Here is a 27109-nt window from a genome sequence, read left to right as displayed (position 1 = left end):
TTAAACATGGACAGGGAAACCTCCTGCTGATTACCATGTACCATCCTCCCTCCACTAATGAATCAGCATTTGTCCAACACTTGGATGAGATACTAAGGGCGTCAAGGGTTCGAAATGTTCTCAGAGTAGGGATTTCAATGTCCATGACCAAAATTAACTTGGCAGCAGCACAATTGATACAGTTTGTCGTGTCCTATAGGACATAGCAGTTAGACTGGGTCTGCAGGAGAGGGTGAGGGAACCAGCAAACATACTTTACTTCATCCTTACCAATCTGCCACCACGACAGTATGGATAAGAGTGACCATCACACAATCCTTGTCGAGACAAAGTCCTACCATCCGTCATGTCTTGTGGTACTATTATCATGTTAAAAGGGATTTTGAACAGATATAGCAACTCGAGACTAGGCATCAATGAGGTGCTATGGGCCATCACCCACAGCAGCATCATATTCCAACATAGTCTGCAATCTCATGGCCACTCAACCATTACATTCAAGCCAGGGGATCAACCCTGGTTCAATGGAAAGTGCAGATGGCATCGCAGGAGCAGCTCCAGTCATATCTAAAAATGAGGTGTCAACCTGGTGAAGATACCAGACAGGACGACTTACATGTCAAACAGCATAAGCAGCAAGTGATAGAGCTCCTTGGATGCCATCCTGTGCTCTCCATTGAACCAGGGTTGATCCACTGGCTTGAATGTAATGGTTGAGTGATAGAGTTAAATGATCCCAAAAACAATGGATGAGATTTGAGTTCTGTCATCCTGCCATATACAGTCATTAATGGTGGTGTGAAATTAAACAACTCACTGGAGGAGGAGGTTCCACAATATCCCCATCTTCAATGCTTGGAAGAACCCAAGATATCAGTGCAAAAGATAAGGCTGAAGTATTTGCTGCAATCTTCAGCAGAAGTGCAGAGTGGAGATCCACCTTGACCTCCTCCTGAGGTCCTCTGCAGTCTTCAGTCAATTCCCTCCAAAATGTCAAGAAATGGTTGGAGACCATGTGGGCAGTGCAGTGAAGAAGGCTTATGGCACACTGCCCTTCATCATTCAGGGCACTGAGTATAGAAGTTAGGAAGTTATTTTGCAGTTGTACAGGATGTTCGTCAGGCCACACTTGGAGGATTGTGTTCAATTTGGTCACCTTGCTATAGGAAGGCTGTTTTTAAACTGGAAACAGTGCAGAAGAAATTTACAAGAATGTTGTCAGGACTCAAAGGACTGAGTTATAGGGAGAGGTTGGACAAGCTAAGACTTCTTTCTTTAAAGTGTAGGAGACTGAGGGGAGACTCTTGTAGAAGTGTAGAAGGCCATGAGATGCATGAGTAGAGTGAACGTACTCAGGCTTTTTCCCAGGATTACGGAATCAAGGACTAGAGGGCATTAGTTTAAGATAAGAGGGGATGAATACATGGGAACCTGAGGGGCAACTTTTTTGCACAGAGGATGCGATGTATGCAATGAGCTGCCAGTGGAAGTAGTTAAGGCAGATACATTAACAACATTCAAAAAGGTATTTGAAAGAATACATGAATATGTAAGGTTTGGAAGCACATGGGCCAAGTGCAGAGAAATGGGATTAGTATGTATGGACATTTTGGTCGGCATGGACCAGTTTGGGCCAAAGGCTTGTCTCCATGTTGTAGGACGCTATGACTCTATGACTCTATGAGACACTGGATACGGCAAAGATTGTGGGCCCTGACAAGATTCCAGCAATTGAATTGGGCTCCAGAATTTGCTGCTACCCTAGCCAGGCTGTTCCAGTGCAGTTTCGACATTGGCATCTACCTGACAATGTATAAAATTGCCCAGGCATTGCCTGCACACAAAAAACAGGACCACTCTATCCTGGCCAGTTACTGACCTGTCAGTCTACTCTCAGTCATCAGTAAAAGCGTTGGAAGGTGTCATTAACAGCACTATCAATGTCTGCTTAGCAATGCCCAGTTTGGCTTCCACCAAGGCCACTGAGCACTGACCTCATTACAGCCTCAGACCATTGAATTTCAGAGGTAGTGTGAGAATGACAACCCTTGACATCAAGGCCACACTCAACCAACTGTGGCATTAAGGAGCCCTAGCAGCACTGGAATCAATAGGAATCAGGGGATAAAATCCCTGATGGTTGGAGACATACTTGGTACCTAGGAAGATGGTTGTGGTTGTTGGAAGTCAGTCATGTCTGCTTGAATATCTCTTGTAGGAGTTCATCAGGGTAGAGTCCCCTGACAAACATGTTCAACTGCTTCATAAGTGACCTTCCATACATAGTATAATCAAAAGCAGGGATATTCACTGACGATTGGACAGTGTTCAGCACCATTCATGACTCCTCAGATATTGAAGCAGCCCATGTTTAAATGCAACAAGATCTAGACAATATCCAGGCTTGAGCTGACAAGTGGCAAATAGAAGAAAATTTAACTATTGTGCCTTGACATTCAATGGTGTTCCAATCACTAAATCCCCCATCGTCATTATCCTAGAGCTTACCACTAACTGGACACCCCATATTATTACAGTACTTATAAGAGCAGGTCAGAAGCTAGGAATGCTACAGCATGTAACTGACCTCTTGACTCCTAAAAGCTTGTCCACCATCTACAAGGCACAATTCAAGAGTGTGATGGAATGCAGATTACATGTCTGGATGAGTACAGCCCCAACAACACTCAAGCTTGACACTATTAAGGATAAAGCAGCCGTCATAATTGGCAACACATGCACAAGCAGCCATTCCCTCCACTACCAATGCACAGTACTGGCATATTGTACTATGTACAAGATGCACTGCAGAAAATCACCAAAGAGCCATAGACAGCACTTTCCAAACACATCATCATGACCATCTTGAAGGAAAAGGATGGTAGTTACATGGAAAAACTACCACCTGCAAGTTGCTTCCAAGCCAGCCACCATTCTGACTTGGAAATATGTTGTTGCTCCTTAGCTTTTGCTGGGTAAAAATCCTTGAATTCCCTCCTAAGGGCACATCTGCAGCAGTTCAAGAAGGCAGCTCACCATCACCCTCTCAATGGTAACTAAGGACAATAAGTGCCGGCCAGCCAGCATGAGTGAATTTTTAAAAATTGAGGGGAGTGAATGTATAAAAAAAACTACATTTGAGGTGTGATGGAAAGCCTATGTTTCCTGTAACAGATATCAATTCAACAGTTTTACAAACCAAGAATATTATAATTAGGTATACTTTTAACTAAGCCTGCCCAATGCAAAATGGACACACTTCGTTTTAGACACTGCCTGATTTTACTTTCCAATAAATTCAGTGGAAGTTAAACAGAGCCAAAATGCAAAACGGCATGAGCTGATCAAATGACACTAGTTTCCTACTGAGTGAACTGGATAAACTTTTCCACATCGTACTCCCTCAGAAAGTTGTTCTGTCCATCAAATACTATTGGGAAGGTAGGATAACAACTCACAGAAGACACATAACAACTCCACTAAAGCTCTTGTCTGTACAAGCCAAAGTTTATCTTGAGTTTATTTATGTGCCAAACTGTTCAATATTGCACACTGCTAGAGGAGGTGAGACTTGAACCTGGGCCTCCTGACTCAATAGTAGGAACACTACCACTGCACCACAAGGGTCCTTCTGTCTTACTGTTATAAATCACTGGATCTTTGTAGATAATACCAGTTTTCCATTGTCCCAAATATGAGGAAAATAGGAATAATCACACTTTATTTCTGTGACTCTAGGAGGAATTGGGCTGTGGCCCCTTTCCCTCTTAAACTGGATTACATGATCCTGCTTTTTTCTATTTTTGTCATTACTCCGGATTACTCTGTACACTGCTATGCATTTGATAATTCTAAAAAAATGCATGCTGTAAGACATCTCTAAATCCTTGTAAGGGAAGCTGTGTTTGAATGACATATATTTTGGCAATGGACCAGAAATCATGATTGTCAGTTCATATATTAATATTATTATTGGGGTTATTAAAGTTGTATGAAACATCATGATAAACATTAGTAGTATACAAGCATTCTCAGAGGATTCCAGTTTATCATAGAATCACTACAGTTATGGAAACAGGCCCTTTGGCCCAATACATCCTCACCAAACCTTGGAGCATCCCACCCAGACCCATCCCCGGATAGCCCACCTAATCTGCATATCCCTGGGCACTACAAGGCAATTTAGCATGGCCAGTCCACTTAACCTGCACATCTTTGGACTGTGGGAGGAAACCAGAGGAGCCAAAGGAAACCCACACAGACACAGGGAGCAGGTGCAAACTCCCACACACGCAGTCGCCCGAGGCTAGAATCAAACTCGGGTCCCTGGTACTGTGAGGCAACTGTGCTAACCACTGAGCCACATGCCGCCCTAGTTTGACAGACTCCTTCCAGCAAGCAAACTAATATTTTACTGTTTTTCGTATCATGAACCAAGGCAGCGTTAATGGTCACTGTCTGTAGCAGTATAAACTTTATGACTTTAACTTTGTTTCTTGCTTCATAAACTTGAGATTCAGAGAAAGCAGACATTCCACTTGCTCTTCAAATCCTCCTTTACTGGAATAGTTAAGACATTTTCCACTTGTTTTTTTTGTCTCAAACATTTTTGAGAGTGTACAATCTTGTCTTAGATCTGATTGTAATATTACACAGATCCGGAGAAATGGCATTTCAAATTTGCTCTGATTTCATCTGCGTAAATTTTCAACATTTCCATCACCTAGAATCTAATTTGTGTTGCTTTAGAAAATGATTTTTCTTTATGCGAGTAGTTTGAAAATGTTTTCTTTCAGGAGGTAATTTAAGAATGATATACTTGCTTAAATATTAAGTTGCCTCAAAGAAGGTGTCGACTATAAGCCAGTCCTCTTCCTGCCTATCACAGAACCTACACTTGAAACAACACTTGAACTGTCTGGAGGTCTTGTACACTAAGTTAATTAAGAAGTAATAGCTTCTTTTTTTTAATGATGGAATCCTCAATTAATTTGAGATTTGCATGAGCAGCACAATTACAGTTGAGAAGTGTAATGTAGAACATCATAAAATGAGTAGCTGTTTTTGTAAATGAGCTCAAATTAGAGATTATATGGCAAAGTGTGAATAGTACTCATTGTCTGAATATTGAAACAAGCATCAGAAGCCAGAGGCTAATAACAGCATATGGCTTTGTACTATACACAGTGGATTTGAGTGTTGAGTTTTCGGGTGGGAATGTATTGGTAGAGGTTTAAACCTGAAAAGGGGAGTGATTGTTGTTCTTTAAGGGAAGCTAAAGAAGCATAAATATTAGCCTATTGGAAACTTGGCAAGGGCACGCTGATCTCTCCATTCAGCTGGTACATGTTAAAACATGCTTGGAAATCTTTGTTTACGTGGAAGATCTGAGATTTAAATATGCAGACAATCAATTCTTATAAGATTCCACCTTTGTGTGTCTGTGAATCTAATTTTTGGATTCAACAAAATATTCTGCTGGAGACAAAACACCCATCAACATTCAACTTTTTTTCTACAAATTTCTTAAGCATGCCATGAGTGTAGTTCAGCATGGAGATATCATGAAAGATAAGCAGAGATTGGGTGGTGTCATTACATTTAAGGAATTTGGAAAGGACAAGGGGTTGATTATTGTGTGTTTTGGCTACAATAAAGTATTTATACCTGATGGATTGATGCTTATGCTGTCTCCTGTAATATATCAAGTGTGGTTACTGCAGAGTTGAAAGATCCAACAGAACAGTTACACAGATCATTGGTAGATCCAAAAATTAGATTCACAGCCACATGGGGTAAAATCTAATAGGGCTCTGAGCAATGTGAGGTATGGTAACATCTGTGGCTGAGTTGAATAAGAAATCAGAAGAGGCCTGTCTTGATGCTGGATGCATCTCTGTCCACGTTTTTTTTGTGGCTTTTTGACAAACCACATGATAGGTTTCTTGTTCGGCCGTGGCAGATTGCCAAATTAGGGGAATTATTACATGGTAGATACCATGTAAATGAACAAACTTTCCTCATTGATGTACAGATTTCCATCTTACCAAACTCACCAAACAAACTAGACACAGAGAAAAGGCCATAGAACATAGAACATAGAAAAGTACAGCACAGTACAGGCCCTTCGGCCCACAGTGTTGTGCCATGGAATAATCCTAATCCAAAAATAAAATAACTTAACCTACATTCCCCTCAATTCACTGCTGTCCATGTGCATGTCCAGCAGTCACTTAAATGTCACTAATGACTCTGCTTCCACGACTACCACTGGCAAAGTATTCCATGCGCTCACAACTCGCTGGGTGAAGAACCTGCCTCTGACGTCTCCTCTATACCTTCCTCCTAACACCTTACAACTATGACCCCTCATGGCAGTCAATCCTGCCCTGGGGAAAAGTCTCTGGCTATCGACTCTATCCATGCCTCTCATTACCTTGTACACCTCGATCAGGTCACCTCTCTTCCTCCTTCTCTCCAGAGAGAAAAGTCCAAGCTCAGTCAACCTCTCCTCGTAAGACAAGCCCTCCAGTCCAGGCAGCATCCTGGTAAACCTCCTTTGCACCCTCTCCAAAGGCTCCACATCTTTCCTATAATAGGGCAACCAGAACTCGACACAATATTCCAGGTGTGGTCTCACCAGGGTTTTGTAGAGCTGCAGCATAACCTCGCGGCTCTTAAACTTGATCCCCCGTTAATGAAAGCCAAAACACCGTATGCTTTCTTAACAACCTTATCCACCTGGGTGGCAACTTTGAGGGAGCTATGCACTTGAACACCAAGATCCCGCTGTTCCTGCACACTGCCGAGAATCCTGCCTTTAATCCTATATTCAGCATTTAAGTTCAACCTTCCAAAATGCATCACTTTGCATTTATCCAGGTTGAACTCCATTTGCCGTTTCTCAGCCCAGCTCTGCATACTGTCAATGTCTCGCTGAAGCCTGCAATAGCCCTCGATACTATCAACGGCACCTCCAACCTTTGTGTCATCAGCAAACATACTAACCCACCGCTCAACCGCCTCGTCCAGGTCATTTATAAAGACTACAAAGAGCAGAGGCCCAAGAACAGAGCCCTGTGGGACACCACTCAGCACTGACATCCAGGCAGAATACTTACCATCTACAACCACTCTCTGCCTCCTGTCAGCCAACCAATTCTGAACCCAGACAGCCAAATCACCCTGTATTCCATACCTCCTGACTTTATGAATGAGTCTGCCATGGGGAACCTTATCAAATGCCTTGCTGAAGTCCATGTGCACCACATCCACTGCTCGACCCTCGTCAACCTGTCTTGTGACTTCCTCAAAGAACTCAATAAGATTTGTAAGGCATGACCTGCCCCTCACAAAGCCATGCTGACTCCCTTTAATCATGCTATGCTTTTCCAAATAGTCATATATCCTATCCCTCAGAATTCTTTCCAAAACCTTGCTGACCACAGACGTAAGACTGACTGGTCTGTAATTTCCAGGGATTTCCCTATTCCCTTTCTTAAAAAGAGGAGCATTTGCCTCCCTCCAATCTTCTGGTACGACTCCCATGGAGAGTGAGGAAGCAAAGATCTTCGCCAGTGGCTTTACAACCTCCTTTCTCGTTTCCCGGAGCAACCTAGGATAAATCTGGTCTGGCCCTAGGGACTTATCAATCTTAATATTTGCCAAAATTTCCAGCACATCAACTACCTCAATCTTGATCTGTTCAAGCCTGTTTTCCTGCTCCTCAAAGTTCTCATTCACAACAAGGTCCCTTTCCTTAGTGAAAACCGAAGCAAAAAACTCATTTAGGGCTTCCCCTATCTGCTCAGACTCCACGCACAAGTTCCCTACGCTATCCCTGATCGGCCCTACCTTCTCCCCGATCATTCTCTTATTCTTCACGTATGAGTAAAATGCCTTTGGGTTCTCCCTAATCCTTCCTGCCAAGCCTTTCTCGTGCCCCCTCCTGGCCCTCCTCAGTCCACTTTTGAGCTCCTTCCGAGCAAGCCTGTAATCCTCTAAAGCTGTGCTAGACACTTGTTTCCTCCACCGTATGTAAGCTGCCTTTTTCTTTTTGACAAGAAGCACCTCTGTACCCGTCATCCAAGGCTCCTTAATCTTACCCCTTCTTACTTGTCTCAGAGGATCAAATTTATACATCACTCACCACAACTGCTCCTTAAACAGTCTCCACATGTCTGCTGTGCCCTTTCTGTGGAATAATTGCTCCCAATCTGTACTTCCCAACTCCTGTCTGATAGCATCATAGTTTCCTTTACTCCACTTAAATATCTTCCCCTTGTAACTGCTCCTTTCCCTTTCCATGGTATGGTAAATGTGAGGCTGTCGTGCTCACTGTCACCAAAGTGTTCTCCCACCACGAGATCTGACACCTGTCCTGGCTCATTGCCGAGCACCAAATCCAAAATGGCCTCCCGCCTTGTCGGCCTGTCCACATACTGAGTAAGGAAACCCTCCTGAACACACCTGACAAAAACGGCTCCATCCAAACCATCTGCACTAAGGAGGTTCCAATCGGGATCGGGAAAGTTGAAGTCACCCATAACAACAACCGTGCTACTTTTGCACTTTTCAACAATCTGCCGGCCTATGAGTTCTTCGATCTCTCTACTGCTATTTGGGGGTCTGTAGAAAACCCCCAATGAGGTGACTGCTCCCTTGCTGTTCCTAACTTCCACCCGTACTGACTCAGTCGATAAACCTTCCTTGGCAACCTCAGCTCATACCACCTCAGTAGACGAGTCCTCATCAAAAGTTCTTTCAGCCACCGTTATACTGTCCTCGATCAACAAAGCCACACCTCCCCCTCTTTTACCACCTACCCTGATCTTAATGAAAGATCTAAACCCTGGAACCTGCAACATCCATTCATGACCCTGCTCTATCCATGTCTCCAAAATGGCCACAACATCGAAGTCCCAGGTACCTATCCAAGCTGCAAGCTCACCTACCTTATTCCGGATACTCTTGGCATTAAAGTAGATACACTTCAATCCAGCTAGCTGTCTGCCAGCACACTCCTGTGACAGTGAGGTCCTGGCCATGTCCTCCCTACGCTCATCCTCCTGTGTACTAGGACTACACCTCAGTTTCCCATCCCCCTTCTGAACTAGTTTAAATCCACCCGAATAGCACGAGCGAATTTCCCACCCAGGATATTAGTGCCCCTCTGGTTCAAGTGGAGACCGTCCTGTTTGTAGAGGTCCCACCTTCCCCGGAATGAGCCCCAACTGTCCATGTACCTGAAGCCCTCCCTCCTGCACCATCCCTGCAGCCACGTGTTCAGCTGAAATCTCTCCCTGTTCTTTGCCTCGCTATCATGTGGCACGGGTAACAAACCAGAGATAACCACTCTGTTTGTTCTAGCTCTCAGCTTCCACCCTGGCTCCCTGAAATCCTGCCTGACATCCCTATCCCTCTTTCTACCTATGTCGTCGGTGCCTATGTGGACCACGACTTGGGGCTGGCCACCCCCTCCCTTCAGGACTCCAAAGACACGATCCGAGACATCACGGACCCTGGCACCTGGGAGGCAACACACCAACCGTGAGTCTCTTTTGTTCCCGGCAAACCTTCTATCAGTCCCTCTAACTATTGAGTCCCCAATGACTATCACTCTCTTCTTATCCCCCCTTCCCTTCTGTGCAAGAGGGACAGACTCTGTGCCAGAGACCCGCATCCTACTGCGTGCCCCTGGTAAGTCATCCCCCCCAACAGTATCCAAAACGGTATACTTGTTTTTCAGGGGAGCGACCACAGGGGATCCCTGCACTGACTGCTTCTTCCCCCTTCTAGAAGCTACCCAGCTTTCTTCACGCTTAGAAGTAACTACTTCCCTGAAATTCTTGTCTATCACTGACTCTGCCTCCGAATGATCCGAAGTTCATCCAGCTCCCGCTCCAGTTCCCTAACGCGGTCTTGGAGGAGCAAGAGTTGGGTGCACTTCCTGCAGACGTATTTGGAGGGACACTAATGGCATCCCTCACCTCATACATCATGCAGGAGGAACATTCCTCTACCTGTACTGCCATCCCTGCTAATCCCCTAAACAGAAAGTAAAAAAAAAGAGAAGCTTACCTTGATTTGTGCCTGGTGTATAAGGTTAGAGGAGGTGCATGGGTGGGAGGCCCTACAAGGGTAGGGTCTCAGGTTTACACAACGATCACTTATATAGCTGAGGGATGAAAAAAAAAGTCACTCCCTTCCCAGAAACCTCTGCTCCGAGGTGCTGCTGATCGAGGTAAGCTTTTTAAAGATTCAAAGTCTCTGACTCACCGGCTTCCCGACAGGCCCTTGGTCCAAGCTCCCATTCGTGCCACCGCTGCAACCAGAAATGATATGGAAACCAGATTGGGTTCCTGGGCAGATCAGTTCACCACTTGCACTTAATGACTTCCATGCTGGCCACCAGACATTAACATCTCAGATCATGCCCTGCGGGTCGTTGGCAAATGTAGCCCATGTCCACTGACATTAACATCTAATACATGATAACTTCTAGAGTCCCCTGTCATATTCCTATCCACTTACCAGACACTTCTAAACTTCAATACCACATTTACTGCTGCACTCGAAACTACCCTTGTAAGGCTGCTGCAAAGACACTAGTTGCAATTTGCTTTTGTGCCTTTGACTGAAGGATAAATGTTAGCCAGCTTAAGATAATTCTCTTGTTCTTCAAAATAGTTGTTATTGGGCAAGTCCACATTTGACATGTGAGAGTTGTTTAAAGACCTGCTGACCAGCATTCAGGACCAGCATTCAGGACCAGCATGTTCCAGTAAGGAGGAAGAACAATGATAGCAAGGTAAGGGGCGCTTGGATAATGACAGAGGTTGCAAATTTAGTTAAAGGAGAAAAGAAGCATACATAAGGTCTAGGAAACTAAAATCAGACAGGGCCCATGACGAACATAAAGAAAGCAGGAAAGAACTCAAGCAGGTAATTAGGAGACCAAGAACGGGCCAGGAAAAGACCTTGGCAAAAAGGGTTATTAAGAATCCCAAGGCATTCTGTTTGTACATTAAAAATAAGAGGGAAATTGGCAAGAAAGTAAGACCGCTCAAAGATAAAGGAGAGAATTTGTGCTTGGAGGAAGAGGATGTGGGTGAGATCCTAATGAGTATTTTGTGTTGATATTCACCTAGGAGAAGGATACGGATGATAGTGAGATTTGTGTGGAGCATGCTAATATGCTCCGGCATTTTGAGATCTAGAAAGAAGTGGTATTGGGTCTTTTTGAAGAGCATTAAAGTGGGTACATCCCCAGGGCCCGGTGGTATCTAAGATAACAAGGTGTGGAGCTGGATGAACACAGCAGGCCAAGCAGCATCATAGGAGCAGGAAGGCTGATGTTTCAGGCCTAAATCCTTTCTGATGAAGGGTCTAGGCCCAAAACATCATCCTTCCTGCTCCTCTGATGTTACTTGGCCTGCTGTGTTCATCCAGCTCTACACCTTGTTATCTCGGATTCTCCAGCATCTGCAGTTCCTATTATCCGCGATGGTATCTACCCCAGGTTATTGGGAGAGGGAAGAGAGTAGATTGCTGTGGCCTTGATTAGGATGTTTGTATCTTCATTAGCCACTAGGGAGGTCCCTGAGGACTGGTGAGTAGCTAATGAGTGAGTAGTTCCTCTGTTCAAGAAAAGAAATAGACATGCTCCAGGAAACTGTAGGCTGCTGAGTCTCACATCTGTGCTTGGGAAGCTATTGGAGAGAATTCTTAGAGTTAGGACCTATGCACATTTGGTATAGTATGGCCTATTTAGGGACAGTCAACATGGCTTCATGTGGGACTGATCTTGTCTTACTAACTTGATTGAATTTTTGAGGAGGTGAAAAAGGTGATTGATGAGAGTAGAGCAGTGGATGTTGTCTACATGAATTTTAGTAAGGCTTTTGACAAGGTGTCTCATTGTAAGCCCATCCAGAAAATTAAGATGCATGGAATCCAAAGTGACTTCTCTGTGTATATTCAGGATTGGCTTGCCTATAGAAGGTAGAGGGTAATAGGCAGAAGGGTGTTCTTCTGGCTGGAGGTTCTGTGACTAGTGGTGTTTCACAGGGATACATACTGGGACTTTTGCTGTTGGCAGATACATAATTGACTTGAATGAAAATGTAGAAGTGTGGGTTGGTAAGTTTTCAGACAATACAAAGATTGGTGGAGTTGTACATCATATAGAAGGTCAAAAGATACAGAGATACTGGTCAGGTGCAGATATGGGTGAAGAAATGGCAGATGGAGTTTAATCTGGGCAAGGGCGAGGTATCACACTTTGGGAGATCAAATGGTAAGGAAAATTATACCATTAATAGCAGGACTCTGAACAACATTGATGTACAGAGGGATCTTGGGATTCAAGGCCATACTGGCTACGCAAGTAGATAGGGTGGTAAAGAAGGCATATGGCATGATTGCCTTTTTATTGGTTGGGGAATTGATTATAAGAGTCAGGTTGTCTTGTTGTAGCTTTAAAAGACCTTTGGTTAGACTACACTCAGATTGTTGCATTCAATTTTGGCCACCACATTGCAGGAAGGATGTGGAAGCTTTGGAGAGGGTGCAGAAGAGTTTTCTCAGGATCCTGCCTGGATTAGAGGGTACGAGTTATAAGAAGAGACTAGAAGAACTTGGGTTGTTTCCTCTGGAGTGATGGATGCTGAGGGGAGTATTGATAGAAGTCTATGAAATTATGAGATGGATAGATAGGGTAGCCGATCACAATCTTTACCCCAGAGTGGAAATCTAATATTAGAGGGCATGCATTTAAGGTGAGGGGGAAACATTCAAAGATGATGTGAGGGGCAAGTTTTTTTACATAGAAACTGATAGGATTCCAGAACGTGCTGCCTGGGGTGGTGATGCAGGCAGATATGATAGAGGAGTTTCAGGTACTTTTAGATAAATACACGAATATGCAAGGAATGGACTGATATGGACCAAGAGCAGGCAGAAGGAATTAGTTTAATTTGGTGTCATGTTTGTACAACATTGTGTGCTGTACAGTACTATGTTCTATGTTCTAATAGTATAGGATCTCCCTTGTTTGCATTAGAGAGCCGACAAGAATTGTGGCTTGGGGTTAAAATTGTATCAGAGGTCTAGGCCCGAAACGTCAGCTTTTGTGCTCCTGAGATGCTGCTTGGCCTGCTGTGTTCATCCAGCTTCACACTTTGTTATCAAGAATTGTGGCTTAATGTTTTACTGGAAAGAAACTACCTCTAATGGTGTGGCATATAATTTCACAAACTCAACTAAGGTCCAGGATTGATATGACTACAAGTTAAAGGAGACTCAGTTGTCAGTAAACTTTATTTTACTAAACATGATCATTTCTAACTACACAAATGTAACGATGATAATTAAGTCAGCCAGGTGAACTTCATAGAATATGAGTTCCCTGATTGGGGCTGTTAACCTGGTCCAATCAGGGAGCCCCGGCTGACAGAGATAAACAGGAATGTCATTGGTTCTGTTCACCCTGAGAGCTAGCTCTGAGGGAGCTGGATCAGTGTCAAGGGCTTTCCACGTATAAATAAAGAGTGACTTGATGACAGGATATTGGCTTCTATGGAGTGATTTAAGGGGCCACAAGAGTGCGATATGAAGAAATGGTTACCATCCTCTGAGGTGCTGGCACATTATGATCCCAAGAGAGATCTGGTACTGACATGCAATGCCTCACCATGCAGCATCAGGGTAATATTAGTTCATGGGTGGCCCAATAGAAAGGAAAACGCAGAAGCATATGCATTCTGGATTTTGGCAAAAGCAGGGCGTAAGTACGCCCAGATAGACAAGGAAGTTTTGACGGTCATATTTAGAGTCAGGAAGTTCCAACAATACCTCACACATGTAAATTTGCAACAATAATGCACCACAAATCCTGGTTAGGTCTACCTAAAGACAGCAAGGCAGTGCCTCCCTTGGCTTCAGGCCCAATTCAGCAGTGGGCTCTAATACTAAGTGTGTATAATTGCAAATTGGAACACCACCTGGGAGGCCAAGTAGCACGTGATTTAATTGAGCCATCTCCTGCAGGCAGATACACCGCCAGTGGTACCACCACTGGAACAGTCCGTTATGGCTTTAAATTTTCTGGACACACTTCCAGTCACAGCTGACAATATCAGACTTCGGATGCAGAAAGATCTGGTCCTGGCAAAGCTGTAACAGCTGGTGGTGATGAGAGAATCCAAAAGGCCATTATATCCAGAATTGAATTATTGGACCGAAGGGGACTGGATCATAGTAGAGGATGGCAAATTATAATGTGGAGCAAGAGTGATTGTCCTAAGCAAATGCTGATGCCAGATATTGGCTGAACTCTACCAAGTAATCCAGGTGTTTCCAAAATGAAGATATTGGCAAGAAGTTATGTCTGGGGCTAGGATTGGATGCAGATATAGCTGCATCAGTGCAGCAGTGCCCAGTACGAACAAGGACAAAAATTACTGCCAACAGCTCCCCCATTGGTTACACATCAACTGTACAGGTCCTTTCATGGGGTCAATGTTTTTAGTCATTGTAAGGACCCACTCAAAGTGGCTGGACGTGCATAGAATTCATTCATCAAACATGAACAATGATGTAAAAACTGCACACATCTTTTGCAACACACAGGCTCCTGGAAGTATTGGTCACAGGTAATGGGTCATCATTTACCAGCAGGAATTTGAGTATTCACTAAAATTGAATGGTATTCAACATATAAGAACAGCGCTGTATGATCATTCAAGGTTCTGGTAGAAAAAGCAGTCCAAACTTTGAAGGCAGCCTTTTTGAAACAGCCTACAGCTTCACTAGAACTGCCCTGGTTCTTATTTGATTATAGGACCACCTCTCATGCAACTGCTGGAATAGCTCCAGCATGCTTGCTATTGGGGAGAAGACTCCACACCAGGTTAAATCTGATCTTCATGGAATTGGGGGGAGGAGGGTGAAACAGCATCAAGGATGCCAATGCCAGATTCAAGACTGCAGGAGACAGCTTACTTCAGGGATGAAGTTGTTGTAGGAATCATGGGAATAGTGCTGCATTGGTAAGAGGCATGGTTAATGCAAGGTCCTGTCCAGCAACATGTTCTGTTCGGGTAGGTGTGATAGAACTGAACAAGCACGTGGACCATATGAAACCTGCAAAATTGCAAACAGTGCAGGAGCAAAATGTGCCTGGCTCCTCGACAACGATTCTGACTGTTGGGAGACTGTGGGGTCTCCCTCTCTGTCAAGCGTTGAAGATACCTCGGAATCTGAGCTGGACATGGTGGATGTTACTGCCTTAGTGCCTTTGCCACCTGAAGAGAAGAATGAATTTCTTCCAAGATGCTCGGGACACAAGAGGCAAGCTATCGTGCATTATACATTGCCCAAATCAGAGGCAGAGTTGGAGGAACCTGACCCGGTGCTAAAACACCCAGGAGGAGCTACAACAAAAAATATCTGGGCTATGTCCTCAGACTCAGAGGGAGGGATGTAGCGATTGTGACAAGGTCAGCCAGGTGGACCTATCGAATATGAGTTCCCGGACTGGGGCAGTTAATCAGCTCCAATCAGGGAGCCCCAGCTGACAGCTATAAACTGGAGTGTCAGAGGTTCTGTTCACCCTGACTGCTGGCTCTGAGGGAGCTAGATCAGTGTCAAGGACTCTCCAGGTAAGCAAAGGGTGGTTTGGTGACAGGATGCAGCTTCTATGGCCTTATCTTAACAGAGGATAAGGCTTCCACAAGGAAACATCTCCCAGTAGTTCTGGTGGTCAGGTGATCTTATATTACTGATGATGTAACTTAATTCACAAATCCATCCAAGGTATCACGTTCATTGAAAAAGATTTATCAGAGGTTTGCATTACTGTCCTCCATTATCAAACATTAAAATTGCTAGAAAGATTTGTTATTCACACAACATGCCTGGACTTGCTTTATGTGAGCTGCATTGCAATTTCAATTATGGAGATCCAAAACTAGGAACAAAAATTTAAATAGTCATGAAGAATTCTCCGAACAAAAAATGACAAGAAATCTCTCTGCCTAAGTGAACAGTTAGAATATAGAACTCACGTTTACAGGGAGTACAGTAAGTAATCAGCATTGATATTTCTCAAGGGAATCTTTCTCTCCACACAAAAGATTAAAAGATTGGAAGTACATCCTAATAGACAAAGTGGATGGGAGAAGGTTCATGTCAAGCTGAAATTGTGTCTCTAATGCAGCAAAACATCCCAAGTCATTTCACAGTCGCTACAACATTTGATTTTTAGCCAGATAGGTAAGGCACTATAACCGGTGATCAATATTTTGATCAGAAAGTTAGGTTTTAGGAATATCTTAACGAAGGAGGTCTCAGTAGCAAGCTGGAGAGCATCAGGAATTGAATTTAAGGGCTTAGGACCAATACATAACTGAAGATTGGAGTTATGAAAATCAAGAAATCACAAGAAGTCAATTGAAGGAGTAAGCCAACTGGAATGATTGTTGGGTTGGAGAAAATTACAGAAATGGGGAGAAATGAGGCCATGGCAGATTCAAGGACAAGAATGAGACTTTTGAAATTGAGATTCCACTGTACGTGCAGACATTATTGGTCACCACATTAGAGGATGATTGGTATTGGAGGAGGAAACCTAATGCAAGTTAGGATACAGGTAGCTGAGAGTTCTTTGCTCTTCACATTATTAGAGTCTACATTTAAGAGCAGTCAAAAACTTTGAAAATGATCAGAGAACCAGTATGGATTTCAAAAGTGTAATTTATGCATGATGGGACTGAACTGCAATATTAAAGAGATAATGAAATATTGTAAAGAGGAATGTCTATAAATACTATTTATTAAAGTATTTGATATCAGGTCTCGTAAGAATCTGTGAGCTAACATTGAAGATCATAAAACTGAAAGCAAATTATTGCCTTGTTTAGCAAATTGTCTGAGAGACAAGAGGTGGAGCATTGGAATCATTTACAGAATAATTGGCAGTGACTTGCAGTGACCCACAAGAATCTATGTTGGGTTTTCATTTATTCTCTGTTTGTCAGTGATTTAGACAATGGGGTTGAAGACAGTTATCCAAATTTCCCAATGACACAAAGATATTGTAAGCCATTTAGGTGGAAGCATAACATTACAAAAAGAGAATAATAAATGAAGTGAATTATCAAAACTGTGGCAAATGGCTTTCATATAGGCAAATATGAGGCCTTTAACTTTGGAGCTAAAAAGGAAAAATCTCATGAAAATTTGAAGCAATGGATGTTCAATTAGACTTAGAAGCCCACGTACACAGATCAACAGAACAATGCAAAATGTTAAGGTGGCACTGTAGCTATACAAAGTCCAAGTTAGATCACAACAGGAGTATTGCCTTCAGTAGTGAGAGCAATGCCCTTTGAAATGATACAGAAGTAAAACACTGTGGATGCTAGAAATCATAAATTAATAATTTTGATTTTGGCATAGTGCTGAGCTACACTTCCGTCCCCTCTGTGCTTTTGCCTATTTGTTTGACCAAGAGAGTTTCCCCTATTCGCCAAGCCTCCAATATTCCCTCACCACCTGGAGCCATCATTATGGCCTCTTACCATTTCTAGTTTTTTTTTTATTTAAAATTGCTGGTGTGGTTCTGACATCTCATTTTCTCTGCTCCTCCCATTCACTCTAACCTATTTCTCTTTGACCTTTCTGCACATTGTTCTCTGACGTCTAACTGTAACATAATCATCAAACCTTCTAACAGGGGTGGCAATGTTGTTTTCTGGTTCATTGACCTAGTAGAAGGTCAATGCCAACTCTATAACATCGCCTCTTACCTCTGACTGGGCCATGGATCATGACCCTATTACTGAACATCAAGTCTTTGTGTTCAGAACTGTCATTAACTTCTTAGCTTGTGGAGATTTCACTCTACTACCACTAACTTGTTGCTGAAATCCTGAATAGCTAATATCTCCTCCTTTGCTAAGATCCATAAACAAAATTGCTCCAGCAGATCGTTTCTCAGCATGTTACAGAATAAGTGTTTATTTTCATGGGAAATTACATCCTTAAATGTTTATTGTCATATAAGGTTAGTTGAAGGAGTTGCATTCTATTGTTTTGTAATAATTATAGAGGTTCATAAAATCATCAGGGTCATGGATAGAGCAAAACTTTTCCCTGAGGTGAGGGAGTCAAAAACTAGAGAGCACAGGTTGAAGGTGAGAGGGGAAAGATTTAAAAGGGATCTAAGGGGCAACCTTTTCACCCAGAAGGTGACGTGTGTATGAAGTGAGCTGCCAGAGGAAGTGGTGGAGTTTTAATTGTACAATCAAATACTTAAAAGGGCATGTGAATAGGAATGGTTTAGAGGGATATGGGCCAAATGCTGGCAAATGGGACTAGATTTATTTAGGAAAAAATGGTCAGCATGGATGAGTTGGACCAAAGGGTCTGTTTCATGCTGTACATCTCTAAGACTTTCTTTTTAAGGTGATGTCATTAATAGACACATAATCTTATTTTATGTCAATATGCCTTGTACAATTTGTTGGGTGATTTGGCTCAGAGAGGGAAAGGCAAATGAAACTGGAGGTTATGGGACATACGTTTAGTTGAGTTGGCACAAGAGCTATAAAGATCCATATGATTTTTGGGGCACAAGTTGGCAGACGGTAAAAAGAGCCATACATGGCTATGAATAGAAGATGTGATTGGATGGCCATTTTCCAGTAAAGTGACCAGGAAATCAAGCTCAGGATGCAGCGAAGGAAATCTAATTTAGGAGACGAAGAGCTATACAGGGAAGGGTTTCCCATCAGGTTTTTTTTTGTATGCACTTCACCTACCACCATCTTACCCACAAACCGTGTCTCAGATGGCCAGGGTTCAACATAGAGACAAGCTCTAAAATGTACCACTTCCTTCAACTAACATTGGAGTATCAAGGCAATGTTAGGAAAGACCTTCATTTTAATATCACTGCTACCCTCAATTGTTATGCTTCTAGGTCCTTCTAGGTGAAATTGGGACAAATCAACAAATTTCTCATGTGCCATCATGAAGACCACACACACCTACTCAAGATGAGGATTCTCAGTGGACTGAATGACTCTTGCTCCTATTTCTTAGGATATTCTGAGACTGCAGGTGACATTTCGGGTCATTCTTCAGCATGTTGGGACTCAAAGGCCCAACTTTGAGACACAATCTTTGCATAGTTAGCAATAGTTTGGGTTGGCTGGCTGATGGGACGTGGTAAAGACAGTGCCACATTGACATTTGCGGAGTTGGGGCAACATGAATGATATCATTCTCAAAGGGGGCAGCAGTTTTGTACACGACTGAATGAATTCCATGTCCATGGGCATCACTTCAAATCTTCTGGAAACCCATTAGAGTAGAAAGGGATAACTTGCCATGTAGACATGCATGAATTCCTTTGAACATTATGAATAAGCCTACTCTGTGGCACTGAGACACTAAGATGGCTTCCACTTCTACTGCAGTGGAAGGTGTGATGGCAGTCACCAGATGTTTATCACAGTTGGGTCTGCTAATGCAGTCATGGAGTCGGTCAACAAGGAATGGTTCTCACTTCTGAATGAAGTCCTGTGTAACTTTGGAATTAGTCTCATCCATGTCAAAACTATTTATATTTTAGCTTTCTTATATACTCTTCATACCTTAATTTCCTATCTATTTTTGAGTCACCAGCAAATTTAGAAACCACAACTTTGGTCCCTTTTGTTCAAGTCATTTATATACATTCAAAGTGTACAGGTTCCAACATTGTTCTTTGTAGCATACTACTGGCTACATCTCAGGTCCTGGGCCATATCAATTCATAGTCTCAATAATTTGCTCAGTAACACTTGCCTGTGATTGAGATTTTTCCTGAAATCTTTTTTCTCTTCCATTTCAGATTTGCATCTATTTCTGGAATACTACTTGTAACCTCAAGAAAGTGGAAAGTATCCATTCAATTCACCTGCCATGTCCTTATTTTTCACTGTTACTTCCCCCAGCTTATTCTCTATATATTTTCTTTATTATTTTCTATAATCTTGAATAAATATTAATAGTTACTCATCCTATTTTTGTTGCATCTCTAGCTAACTTCCTATTTCACTCCATTTTCTTCCTCATTATTTTTAGCCATTCTTTGCTTTCTTAAAACTCTTTCCAATCTTCTGATCTGCCATCCATTCTGGCGCAATTAAATTGGTTTTCTTTAAGTTTAAATACTGGTCATTAATTTTATTAGTTAAACATTGATAGTTATTCTCCCCTTGGAAACTTTTCTTTCTTATTAGAATATATCTATTCTGTGTATTCTGAGATATCCCCTCAAATGTATGCCACTGTATTTTTATCTAACTATCCCTTAATGTAATTTGCTAGGTCACTTTAGTTAGCCCTGCCTTCATGTCCTCATAATTGCTCTTCACAAATTTTTTAGAGTTTAAAATATTAGTCTTCGACTCACTCTTCTCTTCCTTAAGTATATAAACATCAATCAAATTATGCTTGCTGCTACCTAGGTATAACTTCACTAAAAGAGCATTCTTTAATTTTATTTCAATGCAAATAATAGGTCTTCAGATTTTTTCAATTTGAAAAGTAAATATATTTTTAGGAATATTAAAGATCTTTTTAGATAGTTAGGCCTTTAGCTCATGGCACTGTTCCTATTAAAGTCTCTGAAGATGAGTTGTCGTGTCCAAAAAGAAAGTCATACCAGAAAGCAAGGTCAGAGTGAAAGATGTAAAGGTCAAAGACATGGACAAGTTTAGTTATTTTCCAAAGCTGCCAACAACAAATGGAAAATGTTACCAAGAAATAAAATGAAAAAATGCAATGTCAAAGATGCCTTTCATAAAAAATATGAGTGCACAAGCAGTTATGATAACTAACCAGCAAATCCTGGAATGCTACATTGCACTAATTTTGATATACAGAAATGAACGTTGAGCAAACAGAACAAAACAATGCAGAAAAGAGCTGAGGCTGCAGAGTTGGTTTTTCGGATGCAAAAAATGAAGATATCTTAGACAGTTCACATTGCCAATGAAGAGGTATAGCAGAATCTGAGACCAAAATAATTCTGTTACCAAATAGAAACTGTTGGAATTTCTTGCACAAATGGAAAGAACTTATGATTTTAAAAGTTTGATACTGATGGAAAAGATGGCTTGCAGATCATGGTAGATAAAGGACGAGCTTTTAAATGGTTTCACAGTTTGGATGAATGAACCAACAATGAAAATGATGCAAAATACCTAGAGGACTGTGAATGCTGGAATCCCAAAACAAAAACACAGAAATTGCTGGGAAAACTGAACAGGTCTGTTGTGTGGTTGGTTCACTCGCTGAGCTGGTTCATTAGTTTGCAGAAGTTTCATTACCCTGCGGGATTCTGAAGAAGGGTCACTGGACCTGAAATATTAACTTTGCTTTCTCTCCACAGATGCTGGCAGACCTGATAAAAATACTGCACATTTCTTGAGCAAGATTAACATGGAAGTCCATGGTAAGTAACTGATGTCCTTTCAGGACATGGTTTCTGAACAGAGAGAGATTGGTCTTCACAAAGTCATCTGTTGGAGTGAGTTGAAGCGATTAGAGACATAGCAGTTCCCCACAGTCTAATCCAGCCCCTCCATTCTGTCACTTTAAATTTTAGGATATCTAAAAATATCTTACAATGTTCCTCCATTCTTAATTTATCCTCATTTTTATGCTGTGTATTGTACTGAGGAAAATTCACCATTAGGATTCATAGTTGGCAATGATCATTCAACACCATATCAGAGAGGGCAGCAGAGAGATCAATATAACAAATAGCTCAAATCCCAGAATGTATTAGACCTTTAACAGTGAGAAACACTTGCTATGCCACATTTGTGATAGATATCTGAACTATCATAAATCTGTGATAGACACATTTCAAATAACTTGAGTCTTAATTTCATTTGATAAATCCTGTGTTTGCAGCATCAGAGGCTTGATATAATCCAAGTGTTAGAAATATGACTTAACATATTTATGTCAGATGCATATCATCTGCAATGAAGATATTCTACGTCCTACATAGCAAATGTTACAGGTTTCTTCCCTTGTGATAAATATTGTTACATCCTGTTTCCCAATAGCTATTTGTTACATCAAATGATTTCAGATCACTAACACAGTAACAATTAAACAATTCATGTTTATCCCTGGCAGTCAATCCAACACCAGGAAAGCTTGTATTTATATTGGAATAAAGTTGAATCCTTTAGTTCTCCAGGAAGTGATTGTTTTTCAGCGCAAATGAAATAGAAGATGGGTTCCTGTAGTGATCACAGAGTCACCTCTTTGAGAGAATGAAATAAACTCTGACCATTGCTGAAGCTGGCTAGAGTTCAATTTATTAGAGTCAGATTTCTACACGTAATTTTTAGAGCCAAAATTCTTCCTCTGCTTGATCTTTATTTTAGTGATACGCCTTTGTTTTTGGCACAGCATGCAACCGAATGTCCCATCCAAATAGATTTTGCTTTTATCGTAGAGGTGGCCATAGGACTGAAGAAACCCTGGGGGAGCTCCTGTTTCCTTTTGGTTCTTTTAATGACCTCAATGCCCAAATCACTTTCTCTTTGTCTTCTCTTTGTTACTATGCAAAAATATGAGGTGAGATATAAACAACCCAATGTTCATGCGTCACACAATCATAAAGTACCAGGGAACATATTTACTTCCCATTCTTCAGCTCACAGACAATAACAGTTCACAGTGTGATTCTTTCGGACCTGTTCAAAGCTGCATATATCCATGCACAGGCCCTGAACACTGGAAGCAGAAGAACATGCCCAAGCATTGTGTCCCTTTCAATTAAACAAAAGCAAGGGGAACAATTGTTATCTAGTGCATCCCATGGCAATGCTTTCACCAATCCATTCCCTGTTCTCATGCAGTGTAAACTTTGTTGCTTTTGAAGTTTGGTATTGCTGCATCTGTCCTGATGACTACCAGATGAAATTTTTGACACCATGTTGCTTTTTCAGAAATACTCATCAATACCTATTGTGATTATTACTTTTTAAGACCTGTGTTTACTTTAAAATTGGGATCTATTGTTTGTCTGCAATTCAAGGTGAATGCTGATTTCTATTCATTAGATTCAGTTTCCAAAAGGTACAGGGAAATGATTTGAATTCAATAGGCTAACATCAAATAATATGCATTTGAGTCTTGGTGTCTTTCAAAGTTGAGTTGATTATATAAATGATTACTCAATACAGACTCACTGGGTTCTATTTCAGAGTCATTGACTTGAAACATTAACCTACCCTCTTTTTGTTCCTCATATATGCTGCCAGATCTGCTGAGTGTTTCCAGTACTTACTGTTTATATTTCAATTTGCAGTGCCTGCAATATTCTGGTTTTTGCTTTGTTTGATTCATTGCCATTTCCCTTCCAGGAACGTCTGTGTTGAGGAATTCTGTTTTATTCTTTGACATGACTTTTGCTTTGTATTTTTTTTACCATGTACACTTTCAATTCTATTTATTAACCTTCTTGTGTTTGATCATGTGTTTGCTAAAACATGCTTCCATAGACACAGCACCTTTCCCAGTCTCCTGCTTTGACTAATTCCATTGTGCTTTTGGCCAAAATTCCACCTTTCATATATCAGATTCAGTCATGATCACAAATATTATCATGATGGGTAATGTTGGTCCATGCATTAATGTCAATTGCATCATCAGATTAACCTCTACATTGTGCATGTTCCTGACTTTTCTTTCTGGCAGCATTTTCTTACTTTGTTTAAAAGATGTTTTGATCTTGAATTCCATCTCATCTTTTTTCTCATCCAGACCTTCAACAACAAATTACTCTTCTTCCAGTGTTTTTCCTGATCTCTCTTCATCGTTAATTTCTCACAGTAGAATCTCACTCTCCAATCTCATTCCTTGCCTTATTTTTGCTAACATTTGTGGCCTTCTGACTCCAAATAATCTGCCATTGGCAAAAGCTACAGCTTCACCCTCACTTGGGACAATTTGGTAAAACAATGCACTCTGGAACCGGAGTTAGTAAGAACTGCAGATGCTGCAGTCAGAGTCAGTACAGTGTGAAGCTGGAGGAACTCAGCAAGCCGGGCAGCGTCAGAGGAGTAGGAGAGTTGACATTTTGGGCCTAGACCCTTCATCAAAACTGGGGAGGGGGAAAGGAGTTGAAAATAGAGGAAGAGGGGTGGATCTGGGAGAAAGTAGGTGGAATGGCGATAGGTGGATGCAGGTAAGGGTAGTGGGGATTGATCAGAGGAAGGGTGGGGCAGATAGGTGGGGAAGGACATGGACAGGTGGTATCTGGTCAAGGAGGCGGAGATGAGAGGGAGTTAGACATGAGATGAGGCCTGGATGGGTAGATTTTGAAACTGATGAATTCTATGTTCAGGCCGTCAGGCTGTAAGCTCCCGAGGTGGAATATGAGGTGTTGTCCTCCAGGTTGCGTGCTGCAACATTGTGACACTGGATGAGGCCCCGGATGGACATGTCACTCAGGGAGTTGCAAGGGTAGTTAAAATGGTTTGTGACTGTAAGGTGTTGTTGATAATTGCAGGTACTCCACAAATCTGTCACTGAATCTATGTTTGGTCTCTGTGATTTAGAAGAGGACACCTCAGGAGCAATGGACACAATAGACCAGGTTGTAGGATGTACAGGTGAACCTCTGTCAGATATGGAAAGTTTGTTTTAGGCCTCAGATGGAGGTGAGAGGGGAGGTGTAAGGGCCGGTGTAAGGGAAGATGCTGGGAGTGGTGGAATTGGTGGAGAGTGTGGAGCGGATGATGGAGTCACGGAGTGAGCGGCTACTATGAAAGGTAAATGGGGTGGGGAGGGAAATATCACTTTGTTGGTGGGGTTGCATCATTCATTGTAGAAATGGCAGAGGGTGATGCACTAAATACAGAGGTTGGTGGGGTGGTATGTGAGGATCGAGGGACTCCATCTTTATTTTTGTTGGGGGAAGGGGGTTTGATGGCAGAAATGCGGGAAATGCAAGTGATGCAGTTGAGAACATTTTCAATCAACGGAGGGGGTAAGTTGTGGTCCTTGAAGTAGGAGGGCATCTGGTATATCCGTGAATGGAATGCTCCATCTTGGGATCAGATGTGGCACAAGCAGTTGAATTGGGAGTAAGGATCGCATTCTTGCAGGAGGGTGGATGAGAGGAGGTGTAGTCAAGTTATGTGTGGGAGTCAGTGGGTTTGAAGTAGATATCGGTGCTGAGACAGTTACCAGATATGGAGACAAAGACATCCAGGAAGGTGGGTGGGGGTGGGTAAGATATTGGAGATGGTCCAGGTGAATTTGAGTTTAGGGTGAAAGGTGCTAGTGAAGTTGCTGAACTATTCAAGCTCCTCATGGGAGCACGAGGCAGAACTGATACAGTCATCAATGCAGTAGTGGAAGATGTGAGGGATGGTGCCGGTGTAAGAGCAGAAGAGAGACTGTTCCACGTACCCTATGAAGAGGCAGGCATATCTTGGCCCCCATACAGGTGCCCATAACCACCCCCTTTGGTTTGTAGGAACTGTGGGAGGAGTTAAAGGAAAGGTTGTTGAGGATAAGGACAAATTCCATGAAGCACATGAGGGTGTCAGTAGAGGGGGACTGGTTAGGCCTGCAGGAGAGGAAGATGCAGAGGACTTTTAGACCATTTGTGTGGGGATACAAGTGTATAGGGACAGGATGTCCATGGGGAAGATGAGGTGTTGGGTGCCGGGGAATTGAAAGTCCTGGAGTAGGTGGAGGGCATGGGTAGTGTCCCGAACATAGGAGTTCCTGGACCGGGGGAAATGATAGAGTCAAGGTGCATAGAAATCAGGTCAGTGGGGCAGGAGCAGGCAAAGACAATGGGTCGACTGAGGCTGTCAGGTTTGTGGATTTTGGGAAGGAGATCAAACCAGGTGGTGGAGTTTGGAGATCAATGAGCTTGGAGGATGTGGATGGGAGGTCTCTTGAGGTGATAAGGTTACGGATGGTCTGAGAGACAATGGTCTGATGATCAGGGGTGGGGTCATAATCGAGGGGTCAGTAGTAGGAGGTGTCACAGAGTTGGCGCCCGGCCTCTGCAATGTAGAGATCAGTGCACCAAAACCCAAAGGCACTCCCCGCTATCCATAGGTTTGGTGTTGAGGTTGGGTTTGGAGCAGAGGGAGTGGAGAGCTGCACATTCCATTGGGGAGAGATTGGAGCGAGTAAGAGGGGATGGAGAGATTGAGGCAATCAATGTCGCGACAACAGCTGTAGATGAAGAGGTCAAAGGAGGCTAGGAGGCCATGGGGTGGTGGGCAGGAGGATGTGGTTTGTTGGAGATGGGAGAAGGGGTCTGCAGAGGGTAGGTTAGACTCCATTCTGGAACCAACGAGGAAACAGGGTATTTTAGATCTGGTAATGTTATAGTAACAAGCAGCAGCAGAATGCACATCAAAAGATTTTTTAAAAAGACCAGGATAAGCAAATTATGCATGCTCTCCTGTGGTATTGACTGTCACTTCTCTCCTCTCAATTTGAAGCACATGGCAGTTAATGGTGTAGTTACATTAACAGATCTATCACAAAATCACTATTCTACAAGGGGGACATTGCCTGGAGTGAAAGTGATGGTGATGAAACAAAGTCTGTGCTATAGTATCGCTGCTCATTGTCTCACATGTTGTTGGGTATGGAAGGGTTGCGTTATAAAAAAAGGCTGGATAGGCTGGGACTTTTGCACTGGAGCATAGGAGGTTAAGTGGCGACCTGTTGTAAGCTCATAAAATAATGAGAGGTATCATTAGAGTTAACTTTTCCCTGGGGGACACTTTTTAAGGTGAGAAGAGAGAGATTTAAAAAAGACAAAAGGCAATATTTTCCATAAAGAATGGCTCACATGTGGAATGAAGTTCCTGAGGAACTAGTGGATACTGATACAATTACAACATTTGGATAGATACATGAATAGGAAAGGATTGGAGGGCTACGGGCCTGGAGCAGGCAGGTGCGGCTAGTTTAGTTTGGGATTATTTTCAGCATGGACTGGATGGACTGAAGGGGCTGTTTATGTTCTGTATTTAAATCCTCTTGGTATGAAAGC

Source organism: Stegostoma tigrinum, chromosome 27 (genome assembly GCF_030684315.1).
Source record: "Stegostoma tigrinum isolate sSteTig4 chromosome 27, sSteTig4.hap1, whole genome shotgun sequence".
Lineage (NCBI taxonomy): Eukaryota > Metazoa > Chordata > Chondrichthyes > Orectolobiformes > Stegostomatidae > Stegostoma > Stegostoma tigrinum.
The sequence above is the reverse complement of the archived record's forward strand: the minus strand, read 5'-3'. Positions refer to the sequence as shown.